Below are 15,049 nucleotides of genomic sequence, written 5' to 3' on the forward strand. Positions count from 1 at the left end.
CTGATATTCTTTGGAGGTGGCATATCCATGATTGCTTTTACCTTTGCTGGGTCGACCTCAATACCTTTGCTTGAGACAATGTATCCTAGAAGCCTCCCGGAGGTTACTCCAAAGACACATTTCTTTGGGTTGAGTCGAACATGGTATTGTTCCAGTCTATCAAAGATTTTATCTAAGATGTGGAGATGCCCTTCTCTAGTGAGTGATTTTGCTAGTAAGTCATCAACATAATCTTCCATCATGGTATGCATCATATCATGGAAGATGGTGGTCATTGCTCTTTGATAGGTTGCTCCTGCATTCTTTAGACCGAAAGGCATTACATTCCAGCAATATGTGCCCCGTGGACATGTGAAGGCTGTCTTATGTTGGTCCTCTGGTGCGATCTTTATTTGATTGTATCCTGAAAAGCCATCCATGAGTGAAAGCTTGGCATGTCCTGCTGTTAGATCCACTATGATGTCAATATTTGGTAGGGGGAAATCATCCTTAGGACAGGCCTTATTTAGATCTCTGAAGTCAGTACAAATGTGGATGCCCCCTTTTGGTTTGCTGACAGGCACAATATTGGAGATCCATTCTGCATAATCAATTGGTCTAATGAAACCAACATCCAGGAGTTTCTTGAGTTCTGTTTTGACTAGCACTGCAATTTGGGGATGCATCTTACGAAGCTTCTACTTGATAGGTTTGGCTCCTTCTGCTACGGTGAGGTGATGCATGACTAAATCAGGATCAAGCCCAGGCATGTCTGCATATGACCATGCAAAGTTGATCTGACACTTCTGGAAGAACTCTATAAATTTAGGTTGTTCCTCTGGAGTGAGAAGAGATGCCAGATGTATGATATGAGGATTTTCAGGAGTCCCCACATTGTATTCTTTGGTTTCCTTGATGAGAATCGTTGATCGTTCCTGTTGTGCATTAGCAGGGAGAATGTCAAACCCTTCATCCTCAGGTGCCTCAAAGAGGTTTTCACCATTGGATACGCTCTTTCTTTTTACTTTTGTGGGATCAAACAGTGCCACAGTGTGGTTTTCACTGGAAGATCCATGTTTCATTGTTATATTTTTGTAGCTGAAAGGTTTGGCATCCGCCCCGAAGTATGCTGCGCTATTAAGTTCAATGGCGAATCCAGCTTTGTGATCCCCGCTTGGTAGATTATCCCGTAATTCCAAAAAGTCAATGATAGCCTCATCATTTTGGAAGAGGTCAAGACATGGAGGATTTGATTGGTTCCATTCGATGAGTTCAGGGTGGATAATGGGCATTACTTCATCGATTAGGTTAAGTGCGGGAGATGTATCAGTGAGGGTTAAGACGTTATGGTGAAGGTCATTAATGGTACTCTCCTTGTCAGAATCAGGCGTAGGATGAGACATAGGGTCTGTGGAAGATGTTTCTAGCTCAGGTACCCAAGTGGTCTTTATCTGTGCTTCTCCGTAAATAGGGATGTCTTTGCGTGGCGGAGGTGGTGATGTGTCTTCCTCATCTGAAGTGTTAAGTTGTATAGAATCAAATTCCCACTCATGTGAGTTGGTCTCTGAATCACTCTCCAGCATCTGATTGCTATACCATACTGGGATGTCTTTGGAGTTAAACACGGCAGGTGTGATTGGTTTATGTATCTTTGTAGTGATCGGTGCTACAGGAAGTTTGATGGGGATAAAAGAATCTGGCATAGGAAGTATCGGCAGTGTTGACTCAGTGGCTTCTGCAGGAACTACTGGTACCATAGATGCTGCTGCGGATTCTGATACAGTTGCTACTGCTAATGGTACTATGGATGTAATGGCTATTGTGAATGGGATTACTGGTTTGATTGGTGGGATGATTGGTATTGTAGATGGTGGAGTTGTGAGCCTCGATGGGGCAGTGGGGATAGTGCTTGATGGTGCTTTGATTATGAAAGGTGTCCTCTTTGCAGTAGGTGGGCAAAATGGTTTGCTGGGTTTTCCTTTGAATCTGAGTTTAGGAAGGATCTCTTTTTCAAAGCCAAGGCCTGTATTACCTTTGGGCTTGAATTCTGGTAGCAGAGGTTCGTGTCGTCCTTGTTTGCAGTATCCCAAAGCACTCTGACCATCATATCCCATTCTTTGCATAATGAGGAGGCCTTTGCCATACTGTTCTGTAGGAAGTGTAACTCGCGGTTTATCAGTGGTGATGGGATCTTTATAGATCCAGTCCGCTACGTCCTCATCTTGTGTCTCTTCCTCTTGACTCTTTCCAAGGACGAATGGCGTCAAGGAACATGCTGGTATGATTAGTGGTTGCTGGAGTAACTGTTGTGGCTTACCATGTGTTCTAGGAGAAGTGGGCATTTGTCCCACACAAAAGAGCTGACTCAAGTTGTATTCTCCAGGACCTTCCTCTGCTACTTTCATCTTAAGCTTTTCTTGCTTGGGTATAGGGGTGTTCAAACTGGCAAGAGAGGCGGGACTTACATATGATGTGGAGGAAATGGCTTCCCTATTATTAGGAACAGTAATTTCTGGTTGATGGCTGATATTATGGCAAAATGCAAAGGGATTTGCATCGCCCAGGATTGTGATCTCTGTACCGTTATGTGGGAACTTGATACATTGATGGTAGGTAGATGGAACAGCTTGCATGGCATGTATCCAAGGTCTCCCTAATAATAGATTATATGGCAGAGGAAGGTCCAGAACCTGATAGATGATGTGCTTTACCACAGGGCCCACTCGGATTGGTAGTACCACAGCTCCTTTGGATGAATGCTCTGCATCATCATAGGCCTTGATGGTGATCTTCTTGCGAGGATCCACTAATTCTATTGCATATCCCAATGCTGTGACCAACTGTAGTGTACAAATGTTTAGGCCTGCTCCATTATCTATCAAGACTCGCTTGATCCTATGTTGGTTGATAAAGCCTTCAATGTGTAGTGAAGCATTATGAGGTTGTTGGAAAGAAGAGTTGTCACTTTTGGAAAAAGTGAGACAAGGTGATGACTTTAGATTTCCAACCATGGCTTGAAACTGGTCCGTATTCAGGTTTGCAGGGACTGACGCCTCTTGGAGTGCTTGATCCAAGATTGTTTTATGAGATGGTGATAAGCGTAATAGTTCTAAAATGGATATGAGTGTAGGGGTTTTGTCTAATTGTTCCACAAGGTTATATTGCTTCGAGACGGAGGTGGTGCCCTGTGGAGCTGCCTTGATGGTGACCTTGCCACGACATGTAACAACATTGCAATTTGAGGTGGGATTTTTGAAGGTTATGGTTGCAATTTGTTCACTGGCATCATACAGGTGATTTACAGTATAATTATACGCAGCCTGCGTATAATCAGTGGTATCAGTGCCTCGCCTAGAAGTGGAAGGACTCCTTTGATCTTGTGATGGAAGTGGATTCTTGAACATCTGATGATCATTATTGGTTGTTTTTGGGTCATGTCCTTCAATTTCAATTTCTCCTCGATCAATAAGATCCTGAATGAGATCTTTCAATTGGTGACAATTACTTGTCTTGTGTCCTCTTCCTTGATGGAATTCACAGTGTTCAGTATCTCTCCACCATGCTGGTTTGACTTGAGGCTCATAGTTTGATAGTTTAGGTAGAGTGACCAAATTTTGAGAAATGAGTTGTCACAATACTGTTTCAATGGGTTCCCCTAACGGAGTGTATGTGCGTTTCTATTTTTGCTGACGAGGTCTTGGTTCATCATGAGACGTGATGCGACCTTGATTAGGAGGAACATTTGTGTTATTCTGAGGTGGAGGATTTTGTCCTGCAAATCGAACCACAGGTTGTGCATTTTGGATAGTCCGAGCATCCACAACTCCATCATTGACGATATTCTTATTCTTGTTCTAGAAGTTCGGTTTATCACTATTGAAGCGCGGGCGAGGACCATCTTAGGGTTCATTAAAGATTTTGATGAGTCATTTTTTGATGAGTGCCCTTTCACATTTTATACCTTTGGTGATCATATCGTTAAAAGAATCTATGTCTTTGACATCCAGGTGAAATTCCATTTCTTCGTTTAAGTTGGAAATGAAAATTTCCACTAGTTCTCGTTCAGGTAACTGAAGAGAACATCTGCTAGACATTTGGCGCCATCGTTGCAGGAATACTGAGAATAATTCACCTAGTTTTTGTTTGGTGTTGCATAGATCAGCCATGGTGATGTCACGTTCAATATTATAAGAGTAATGAGATAGGAACTTATGGATGAGTTCCTCAAATGTTCTTATGCCACCTGGTAGTCGGGAAAACCATGATGTGGTTGTTCCTCCCAAGCTTTGGGGAAAAAGGCGCATTAAGTATGTGTCTTCATATGCGACTTCGAGACAAGCGGAATGAAATTCTCGGACATGATCGCGGGGATCTCCCTTTCCTCTATATTTTTCGAATTTTGGTGTTTCGAACCCGCGTGGAAAGGGTGGCATATAAAGATTCCTATCAAACGGATAGAGACAGATGTCGTTGAGTGAAAATTGGTTAATCTTGACACCACTATGAAGTTGTTGGGCGAGATTCTCGACTTGTTGCCGCAACATCTCCATTTCATTAGGAGGAGGAGGTGGTGGGTTACCTCGAGGAATGTTATATCTGATGTGATTTCTACCTCTTTCCTCCTCATGGCGACTTTGTCTTTCTAATGCTTGTCGTAATTGGGCAAGATCAAAGTCAGAGGGGAGTTTGGCTCCTTCTTGAGCGAGTTTTAAGAAGTGAGCATCCGCATTGCTCCTGAGAATTTCATCAAACAATCTGTTAAAGTGAGGGTTATGCTGAACCCTTTCGATTGTTGAAGGAGTGGGACTACTTGGGTTTTCATCATTTACATTTCGTCCAAGTGCTTCTTGAAATTCATTGAGGTTGTCCTCTTCTTCCTCAATTTCTATTTCTCGTTGCCTTGATCGCAATTGGGTTTGAGCCATTTTGTTTGCAAGTTTGTGTTTGAAGTTGATTGAAGATGATGATGAGTTGTTTTGATGAAAGATGGATGATTAGTGGATTGTATGATATGTAGATCTCTAGCACTCTAAAGGTAGATATAACCGAAATTCCTTTTTTGAATTGCTTGTTTGTTTTGAGGATTTTGGATGTGATAAGGTGTAGAGAAATCTGAGATGTGTTACAGATTTTGACTACCTAGCAATGAGAGGATTCACTCATGAACTAGTTTTAACCTGCGGAGATGTGTCTCTTAGGATGAGCTTATCCTAGATGTAGAAACAATCTAAAAAGTGATGTGATGTGTTTGATTTCAAGCAATATCTAAAAAGGAATCTTGGGACAAGAACCTCTTAATGTTTTGAGAGTTGGGACGGATTGATGATGAAGTGATGATGTATGAGTGAGATGATGGATGTTTTGTTTTTCAACTTTCAATAAAAACTTTGTGTCACAAATGGGACAAACTCTTCTTCTTCCCTTTCAGGCGTTGGTGGCACTTCTCGAGCTGTGTTGTAGGTGATACAGATGTTTGGGAAGAAATTGGGATTAATCTTTCCTCCTTGATTTTTATGATAACTCAGAGCTCTATATTGCATAAAAGCTCTGCGGTTCAATGATTCTGAATCAAACTCGTTTGTTTTACCTTGAAGGTATAGACGCATGCGATGTAGAAAGACTCTATGGGAGACAAAGATTTGTCGATTGATATAGAAGAATTTCCTCCTTTTGATTAAAGCCTTTGAGCTTAATTGTCTTCTTTTCAAGTTGATATTTTGATGACGCTTCTTCTTTCGCAAGATGTGAAGAATGGTCATAAAAGTTGTGACTTTGTGTTGTTTGCACTTTGTTTTTGATGTTTTTGGTTGTTTTTTTGAAAAATGTTGGAAGAATACTTTGTTTTTGGGATTGATTTTCTGATTTTTCTTTGACAAGAAAACAAAGCATGCACACAAACACAAGATTGTAGCCTCAAAGGCACAAATGAGTATGGGTCTAGATCAACCCAATCCTTGGACTTGTTTTTGACCCTTCTTTTAGATGTATTTTAAGATGTATTTCCAAAGCCTGAAGTCGGCTCAATTTGCACTAGGTCTGTAAAACGAACACACTTCAAACACTTTTTATCCCTAAGGTCAAATGGCCAGTTGTGATAAATTTAGCCCACATCTTGATATTTCTTTGACTTTGGTACTACATACCTTATGAATCCCGCCGTGGCAGGTAAGGATGTGATATACTAAGTCTTGCACGAGCATAACAAATAGATGATCCCTATGATGGGGAGTCACCACTTTTATCAAGCCACAAGTGACTTTTCAAAAAGCTATGTTTCTACTCAAGGAAATATGTATGGTGAGTATCTTGGGAGCAAAACCATCTATGCTCTTGCACTAAATTATATCTCAAATATCCTCAATCAATAGAACAGGTGGGCTACTACTTAAAGGTGTTTAGTCATGTTTGATGTTTTTGGACATAAGTTCATTCTGCAGTGACTCACTTAAGAGCCTTGTAATTGGTGGTGGGGCCCATTTGTCCTTTCGGCCAGTTACACTGTAGGAACAGCTATACCCAAGGCTACAGCTTTCGCTCTCACCTGATTTCTATAGCGGCTCAAAGGATTTACCACTCGAGGTCGTTCCCAAGAGTATCGATCCCTTGGCAGGCCTCTCTTAAAAAGATAAAATGTGAGTGTTACTAACACTTTTCTCTTGCACCTAGGACCACGAAAGCCAAGGGAGAGGATAGTGTGTGTTAGAAGTAGGACCACTCGACCAACTCTTTGCACAAGTGTGCCAAGCATGAAAAACACTTGTTCTTTTTAATCTATCATTGCAATGTGATCTAACTATTTGGAGATGTTGCTCCAACAATCATGGTGTTCTTTTTAATTTTCAAAGGCAATTGTTTGAGTAAACTAGAATTTGAAAATCCTAGTCAACTTAATGAAAAACACGTTTGCATGAAGTAAAATTGCTTTAAAAATGAGACAAGTTGATTTTGAATTTTATTTGCACCGAAAATGGAAGTGTGGATTGTGAGTTTTATCTTGATGGAAGAAATAAATTTTGCCTTGTTTATTTTAAGCACCAAAACGAAGTTTGTTTCCTAACTTGCAAAAAAAATAAAGTTGTTTTTGTGTAAGTTTGTGGTTCTTTTTACCTTGGAACAATGAAATTCTTTTTAAGAGCCCCAAACAAATATGTGATTCTTTTTTTTTTTTTAAAAGCCCAAATTTGAAATGTGAAGTTAATTTTAAACCAAAATAAAAAGTGAATTCATTTTTAAAACCAACTTCAAAAAACAAGTTAGTAAAAAATATAAATCTACTTTTTAATCTAATTTAAATCTGCACAAAAGAGAAAAATAGTTAGTAAAATCCGCCTATTTGGTGGGCTTCTACAAGCCTAATTTTTTTTTATTTTTTTTTGGTTACAAGGTGATTTGTACAACGTTTTGTTACAATAGCGCTAGTCTGCGTTTGAACAGAGGCACTATTTAACACAAACGCACTAAAAGAAAGGGAAAGACAAAGAAGGGAAAAACACTGAAACAGGGTGAATAGCGCTAAAATAATGTCAAACGCACCAAAACAGTGTCAAAAGCGCAACCTGTGTGACATTTTCAACATTCAAACATGTTATTGGTTTAAAAAAAAAAAAAGTTGATCTTTTTGGTGTTGGATTCACGTCGGGTTCACCAAATGATGCCCTCCTAAATGGCACAAGATTAGTCTATGATCAAATAACACAAAAACACACAAAACATTAGTGTTAGTCAATCGAAAACTAATCTAAAAAGGCATACCAAAAGAGAGACTACAAGCATGCAAGCATATTTAACTATCAAAGCAAACATGATGAGGCATCTCCAAATACCTCCTAACATACTCTTAGTTCCTTCTCCCTTGTTCCTCTCCTCTCCAAGTCCCAAATGAGTGTAGCTCTCAGCAGCTTTTTTCCTTCTCCCTTGTTCCTCTCCTCTCCAAGTCCCAAATGAGTGTAGCTCTCAGCAGCTTTTTGCACTATGGATGCTTATGGAGGATTGAGATTTAATATTAAGCTTCAAATATGAAATGAAAAGCTAAATACTATGCTATTGATGCTAAAATGATTGATTTTACCAAAAAGACAAGATTTTAGTTATGCTATGCTAAATGCTCTCTAAAAATGTCTATAGCCTAAATGCATACAAGTTTTCAGGATCTGGATTATGAAGGAATGGGCTCTATTTATAGGAAAAATGGAGCAATGGATGGCCAGGATTGAAAGGTTTAATCAAGGGTCAAGCTTGAAAGTTGGGGATCCATTTGCACAATTTGCACCAATGAAATGGTGACAAGTGTCAACATAAGATTGGGTTGAGAGAAGAGGTTGGAGGCATTAAATGCTTGAGGAGACCTCATGGTTATCTAGAAGGTAAGGGTCAAGCCTAAATTAGGATTACCCACTGGATTAGGAGTTAATGCAAGGATAAACCTTTGTGCAAATGATTAAGAGATAATCATGGTCAAAGCATTAAAGGCTTGATGAGACCCTTGGGTTGGGTAGAGGTTGAGTCAAAACAAATGTTTTAACCATGTAGGAGGGTTTGGGTTAACCATTAATGGTTTTTGAAGACTTTGTGGATTAAGTGGTTGAAGGTTGGAAGCTTTCAAAGGTTATCCAAGACTTTGAGACATTTAGTGGTTGAAGGTTGGAAGCCTTTAATGGTTATCAAAGACTTTTAGGCTTTGAGAAGTGACTCCATTTTGCTTAGGAATGTGACAATAATTAGGGGATGGATTAGGCTAATTAGGAAGGGGTTAGAAGAATCTAGAAGGGGATTAGATTTTGCAAGTGGATTTGGTGGGTGAGGGAAAATAGGATTTTATTTAAAATAAAAATTCATTTATTTCAATAAATGTGTGCAAGTTGTATTTGGATAAATATTCAAATAAATATTAATTTATTTAAATGAAAAAAAGGAAGATAAAGCATTAAAATGCTTGAAGACTTTGAGGGGAACCATTAAAGGCTTGAAGACTTTAAGGAAAACCATTAAAGTCTTAAGAAGACTATAGAAGGAAGCCATCAAGTTTGAAGACTTTAAAGCCATCAAGTTTGAATACTTTAAGGGAAACCATTAAAGGCTTCAAGTGGGTGAGGATAAATAGGATTTTAAATAAATAATTTATTTAAAATAGTTGTGCAACTTGCTTTTGTAGGAAAATACAACTGGGTGGAGCATAAAGGTGATTTAAATAAATTATTTATTTAAAATAATTGTGCAACTTGCTTTTGTAGGAAAATACAAGTGGGTGGAGGATAAAGGTGATTTAAATAAATGATTTATTTATTTAAATGTGAGAGGTGGGATTTTGGGGGATTTAAATAAATATTAATTTATTTAAATGTGAGAGGTGGGATTTTGGGGGATTTAAATAAATATTAATTTATTTAAATGTGAGAGAAGATTTAATTAAACAAATATGATTTATTTATTTAATTAATGGTATGAATTTGGTTAAGTGAATTAAATCAAATAAATTGAATAATTTATTTAATTAATAGGAGAAGAGGGTTAAGATGAATTAATTAAATATTAATTTAATTAATTATTAATTGATGGTTAAATAATCAAATAAATACTAAGTATTCATTTAATTAAGTGGACAGATTTATGTGACTACAGAAGTAACAAAAGATAGAAAGGAGGAGAGAGTCTGCTATGCTAATGAAACTAGTCTAGCACGTCATCCACCCCCCGATCTTGCTGATCAATATTTCGGGAAGGCAGGGAACACGTTAGAGGAGGAACATCCAACACAGTAGATGGAGCTATCACAAGATCCAAACAAGGGCTATGTTCATGTTCCAAGCCACGTTGTTCTTGTCTAGGAGCTAGGATAAGTGCTTTAGAAAATTCGTTAGATAAATGGTTATCAACATCAACATATTCATATTCACTATCAAAAGCAAGAGAAGTAACATTTTCATCATGAATAACATTTTCATCTATATCATCATCAAGATTTATAAAAATAGGATCTTTAACTCGCACAGGATCAAAATCATCATGCATCTTATGCTTAGGAGATTTTGGCTCAATTTTCGGCTGAGGAGAAGATGGAATAATACTAGCTGAAGGTGTTTTTGGGGATTGTAAAGTTTGAGAAGCAGCTGCACAAGCTCTAAGATGATGCTTTCATCGGCGTTCACGCGCAGAACGATTTCATCTAGTCTTAGTAGGAAGTTGAGAAGATTGAGGAGGAGGAATGTTCTCATCCTTATCACTTGGGTGTTTGGGTTGTGGTCTCTTAGGTTGGATGATAGAAGAAGAGGAAGGTCTCTTCTCTCTATAAAAGGAAGGAGGAGGAACTGCTCCATATAAAGGGGGAATAGTTGGTTTAGGAAGGAGACCAAGTCCATCATGATGAGGAGGTATAGGTCTACTTTTAGAAAGTTTATTAGACATAGACATAGTCACATCCATAGGGGTGGGTTGGGAATCTTCTTGAGAAAAGACATTAGTTTTATCTTTCAAAGGAAGAACTTCCTTCTCAAGAATGATAGGAATATCAAGTTTGGGTGCTCGAGGTTCACTTAAAGTTAGGATCATATCTTTTTTCCACTTTTGATAAGATTTGAAAAGATGATCACTTCGCGGTGGAAGAGATTGGAATTGTTTAGGCCAAAAATAATCAATAGGAACACTAGAAGTTCTTTCAGCTGGTTTAAAGAGGCTATGATTGACAGTAACAACTTCACCATTATGGGGAAATTTCAAATACTTGTGAATAGGAGAAGCAATAGCTTTCATGGAAGATAGCCAAGGATAGCCTAGCTTCACACGAAATTGTTCGGATGATGGAATAATAGCAAAGCTCACATCAAGGGATTTGTTATGGACCTCAATAGGTAATGTAATAGAACCAATTGCAGGAGAAGAAAATGCATCAAATAATTTCACAACCACATTTGTTTTGTCATAGATCACTTGATTCAATTGCAAAGTAAAAATAAATTCTTCAGTAATGACATTAACCATGCAAGAAGGATCAATAAGCACTCCACGACAAGGTGTATTCTTGACTTTTGCAACTATATATAAAGGACCATCAGGTACCCTGATAGTTTCACTGGAATCAAATGTGATGGAAGGTTCTTTAGGGATTTTCTACTACTCTACAAAGTTAATCACATTTGGAGTCATAGACACAAGACCATCAGGTGAGAAAGAGGAACCATTAGTCTCAATCACATTAGAGGTATGAGAAGGTAATGGATCAGTAAAAATCTTAAGATTTTGGTTAGGAAGAGCTACAGATGTGTTTTGTTTATCATTCACACCTGAAACAGAGATAGTATTATTATCAATCAAATCTTGAATTTTACCCTTTAAAGCAAAACATTTTTCAGGGTGAATTACATTTTGACGATGAAATTGACAAAAAGATTTGTTATCAAAATAGGGTGAATTAATCTTTGCAGGATCTATTTGCTTTATAGGAGGGAGAGTAAGCACATTTTGTTCCAATAACTTATTCATAATACTATGTAATGATTCATTCAAAGGAGTAAACTCTCTTGCTTTCTTGAAAAACTTAGAAATAGGAGGCACACCTGATGCTGCATTCACATTGTTGTTGATGATGTTTTCATTGAACTTAACGAACCCTCTGTTCGGTTTAAACTTCCCAAATGGTTGTTGACTACTATCACTTGGAGCCATAGGATTTTCTTGTTCCATTTGACTCACAGTCAGTTGATAATTGTGAAGAGTTGCACACAACTGTTGGAAAGAAGTAAACTCAGAAAACAGAAGTTTTTCTCTAATATCTTTTGTAAATTAGAAATAAAGATTCTTTGAATATCATTGTCAGGTACTAGAAAAGAAATTTGAGCACACAAATGCTTATATCTACCAATGAAATCAGTCACTTTTTCTTTAACACCTTGTTTACAATGCATTAAATCAATCAAAGTAACTTTAGGACCTATATTGTTTTGAAATTGTTGAATGAAAGCATTTGCAAGTTGTTGGAAAGAAGTAATAGAATAGGAAGGCAACAAACAATAACATTGTAGAGCCTTATCTCTTAATGTTCTAGTAAACAGTTTTGCAAGCAACCTTTGGTCATGAGCAAAATCAGTACATATTGTTTGAAAGGTCTTAACATGTGTTAGAGGATCACCTTTACCATTATAAAGCTCCAACTGTGGGATTTCAACATGCTTAGGGGGGATAGCTCGAACAATGTCAAGAGAAAGTGGGCTCACAACATCAAATGTGGGCACACTAAACTTAGATTGATTCATAGAAGCAATTTGTTGCTGTAACGAAGAGACAGTTTGTGCAAGATTGTTAATGATCGCTTTAGTCGAAGAGTTCGTATTAGACATGTTAGATTGTGATGGAGGTATTATGTTATTGAAAGAAGGTATTGATTGAGAGTAAGGTGGTGGGACACTATGATGGTTAGTCATAGGAGATGATTGGAAAGGAGGAGCACTACAAGGAGGAATGGAATGGTTGAATAAATTGCCCCCTTGCGTCATGTTCATTTGTGGAGATGTAATAGGGACACTCATTGAAGGAATGAATGAAGAAGTCAGATTGAATGAAGGAAGAGGGTTGATTAAAGGGGAAGGATTGCCCCCATGATTGGTGATCATAGGTGGAATGTTTTGTATTGAAGTAGTCATTATGTTTGATGTAAAAGTAGGTATACTAGAAATAGAAGTTGTCAAAGGGATAGAATGATTGACTTGAGTAGGAGGTTGTGTATAACCTAAAGTTTCGGCACAACTCTTCATAGGCATCAAATTCGAATCCACAATGTGTGCAATACTATGCAAAATATCAATTCCATTCTTATCACTTTGAACCATACGTTTTAGACCCTCAATTAATGAAAGAGCTTGACTATCGGGGTATTCTCGAGACATCCATTGCTGAAAATCATCAAATTGGTTATCCAATTTCAAGAGTTGTTCTATAGAAACCTCATGGAGAGCTTCTTCATCATTAAGAGGATTAGAGGAATTACCCGTGTCCTCATTAAAAAGGCCATTCAAATTAGGTTCCATCTCCTCGGTAATTAAACCTTGGAAAGACTTAATTCTAAGGCTTCGTCTAATAGGAATAGTGTAAGTAGGGCTTATTGTTGTAAAACTCATGCACTAGAGAGGGAGAGAAGATTTTGAATTTATTTTCGAATTTAGAGGTAGCAAATTTCAATAAAATCAACCAATCTCGTAGATTTAAGCTATTAAATGCAATCACGACAATCTCCCAAAATTTCGGAAAAAATGTCAGGGACCGTGGCGAACGGAGTGCACATGGTCCTCGCAACTTTTTTTGAAATTTTCAGGGATGAAAGTTATGATGATTTTAAAGCTAATTTGAAAAAATTGAGTGATTTTATGATCTTTAGATAGGCCAAATTAAAGTTGCAATCTCAAAATTGAACCCTACCAAGATTGTTGAAAAATGCAAAATTTGAATTTTGAAAAAGAGAGGGAAACTGAAATTTTGAACTTTATGATAAAAGAGGGAATACCAAAAGCAATGCAAGCTTTGAAATTTAAAAGTTGACTCAATTTCATGCAAAATTCAATTTTGAAAGCGGAAATCAAAGTTGTTGCAATTAAACACTAAATTTCAAAAGTCACAAATTGCAAAAATTTGAATAAAGCACTGAAACTTCGAATGAATGCCAACACACTTTTCAGATTTAGGATAGTAAGAAACACAATTTTAACACAAAATTTCAATTTCAACAATTTTTGAATGATTAGGAGCCTTAATCCAAGCAATCACTAGACCAACTTTGACTTTAATTTTGAAAGTGTTAGAATTGATGAAATCAGCCAAGATTCTGGATTCTAGCAGAAAAATACAGTAAGATCTAGCTCCCGAAATTTCAGAAAAAATGTTGGGGACAATGGCGCTCGGGGTGCACACGGTCCTCTCAACTTTTTTCAAAATTTTCAGGGATGAGAGATATTATGATTTTATTGCAGAATCCAAAGTTACAGCCGATTTGGAGGTGTTTTGATCAGTAAAATCATCGGTCAGAGGTCTAATCAAGAGGGTTTTAAAAATTAGGGTTTTGACACTTAACCACTTAATTTTCAGAATTAAAGCACACATATGAATTGATAATTTGCAATAGAAGGGTAGATCTGAAACAAGCATTAACAATTAGACATTTCACAAGCTCAATTACTAAAAAGAAAATTTAGGGTTTTTATGCAATTAACCTATAAAATTTGCAAAAGATCAAACATGGAAATGTAATTAAGGAAGCAAAAAATTTTCAGATCTAACCATGAATAATCAGAATTTGGACGTTCACGTCAGGTTCACCAAAATGTAAAGCACAAAATCAAACCCTAGGTGTTCCCCCACTCCAAGGAGAGAGAAAGGAGGTCACTAGGATTGATAGTTTTCACTTAGGAGAGACTTTACATTCAAAAGAGGGGTTGAAACTCACAAGATCCAATCCCACACAATGTAAGAGTAAATTCTAAATGAGTTTCAAGGGTTGAGACAACAAGGCTACCCTCTTTTGTAAAGAATGTGAATAGAAGGATTGAACTAGGAGTGTATGTGAAAGTAAGAAAGATTCACTTGCAGACAGAAATAGAAACATGGGATGAAGTTGCAAACCTAGAATTAGCAGTAAAATGTCAAGATGATGCTGTCCTGCAAGTTTGAGAAAAATTTGATGGGACGATGGTGCACGAAGTGCACACGGTCCTCCGAAAAATCTGTGAAACGAAGGGGGATCTGTTCGTCTCTGCACAAGGGTTCCAGATCTTCAATTATAGCCACATACCTGCAACCTACACACAGAAAAGAGAGGATGATTGGGGGGTTAGGGATTAGGGGTTTGCCTTTAGGTCAAACCCCAGTTTTGGAATTAACCAAGAAATGAGAATGCTGTAAATGTAAATGTTTGTAATGTAATCAAGTACTGATACCTTGTTGTAAGAATGTTTGTATTCTTACATGCGAAGGTGTAATGATGTTGTATGTTGTATATGATCTCCTCTTCAATGGTTGAATCCTTGTCTTGAATGCAACACCTAGCCTTGAATGGTGACCTGGAATGCTCAATTGCTTGAAGGAATGCTTG

The sequence above is a fragment of the Cryptomeria japonica genome, chromosome 11 (assembly GCF_030272615.1).
Source record: "Cryptomeria japonica chromosome 11, Sugi_1.0, whole genome shotgun sequence".
In the NCBI taxonomy this organism is placed as follows: domain Eukaryota; kingdom Viridiplantae; phylum Streptophyta; class Pinopsida; order Cupressales; family Cupressaceae; genus Cryptomeria; species Cryptomeria japonica.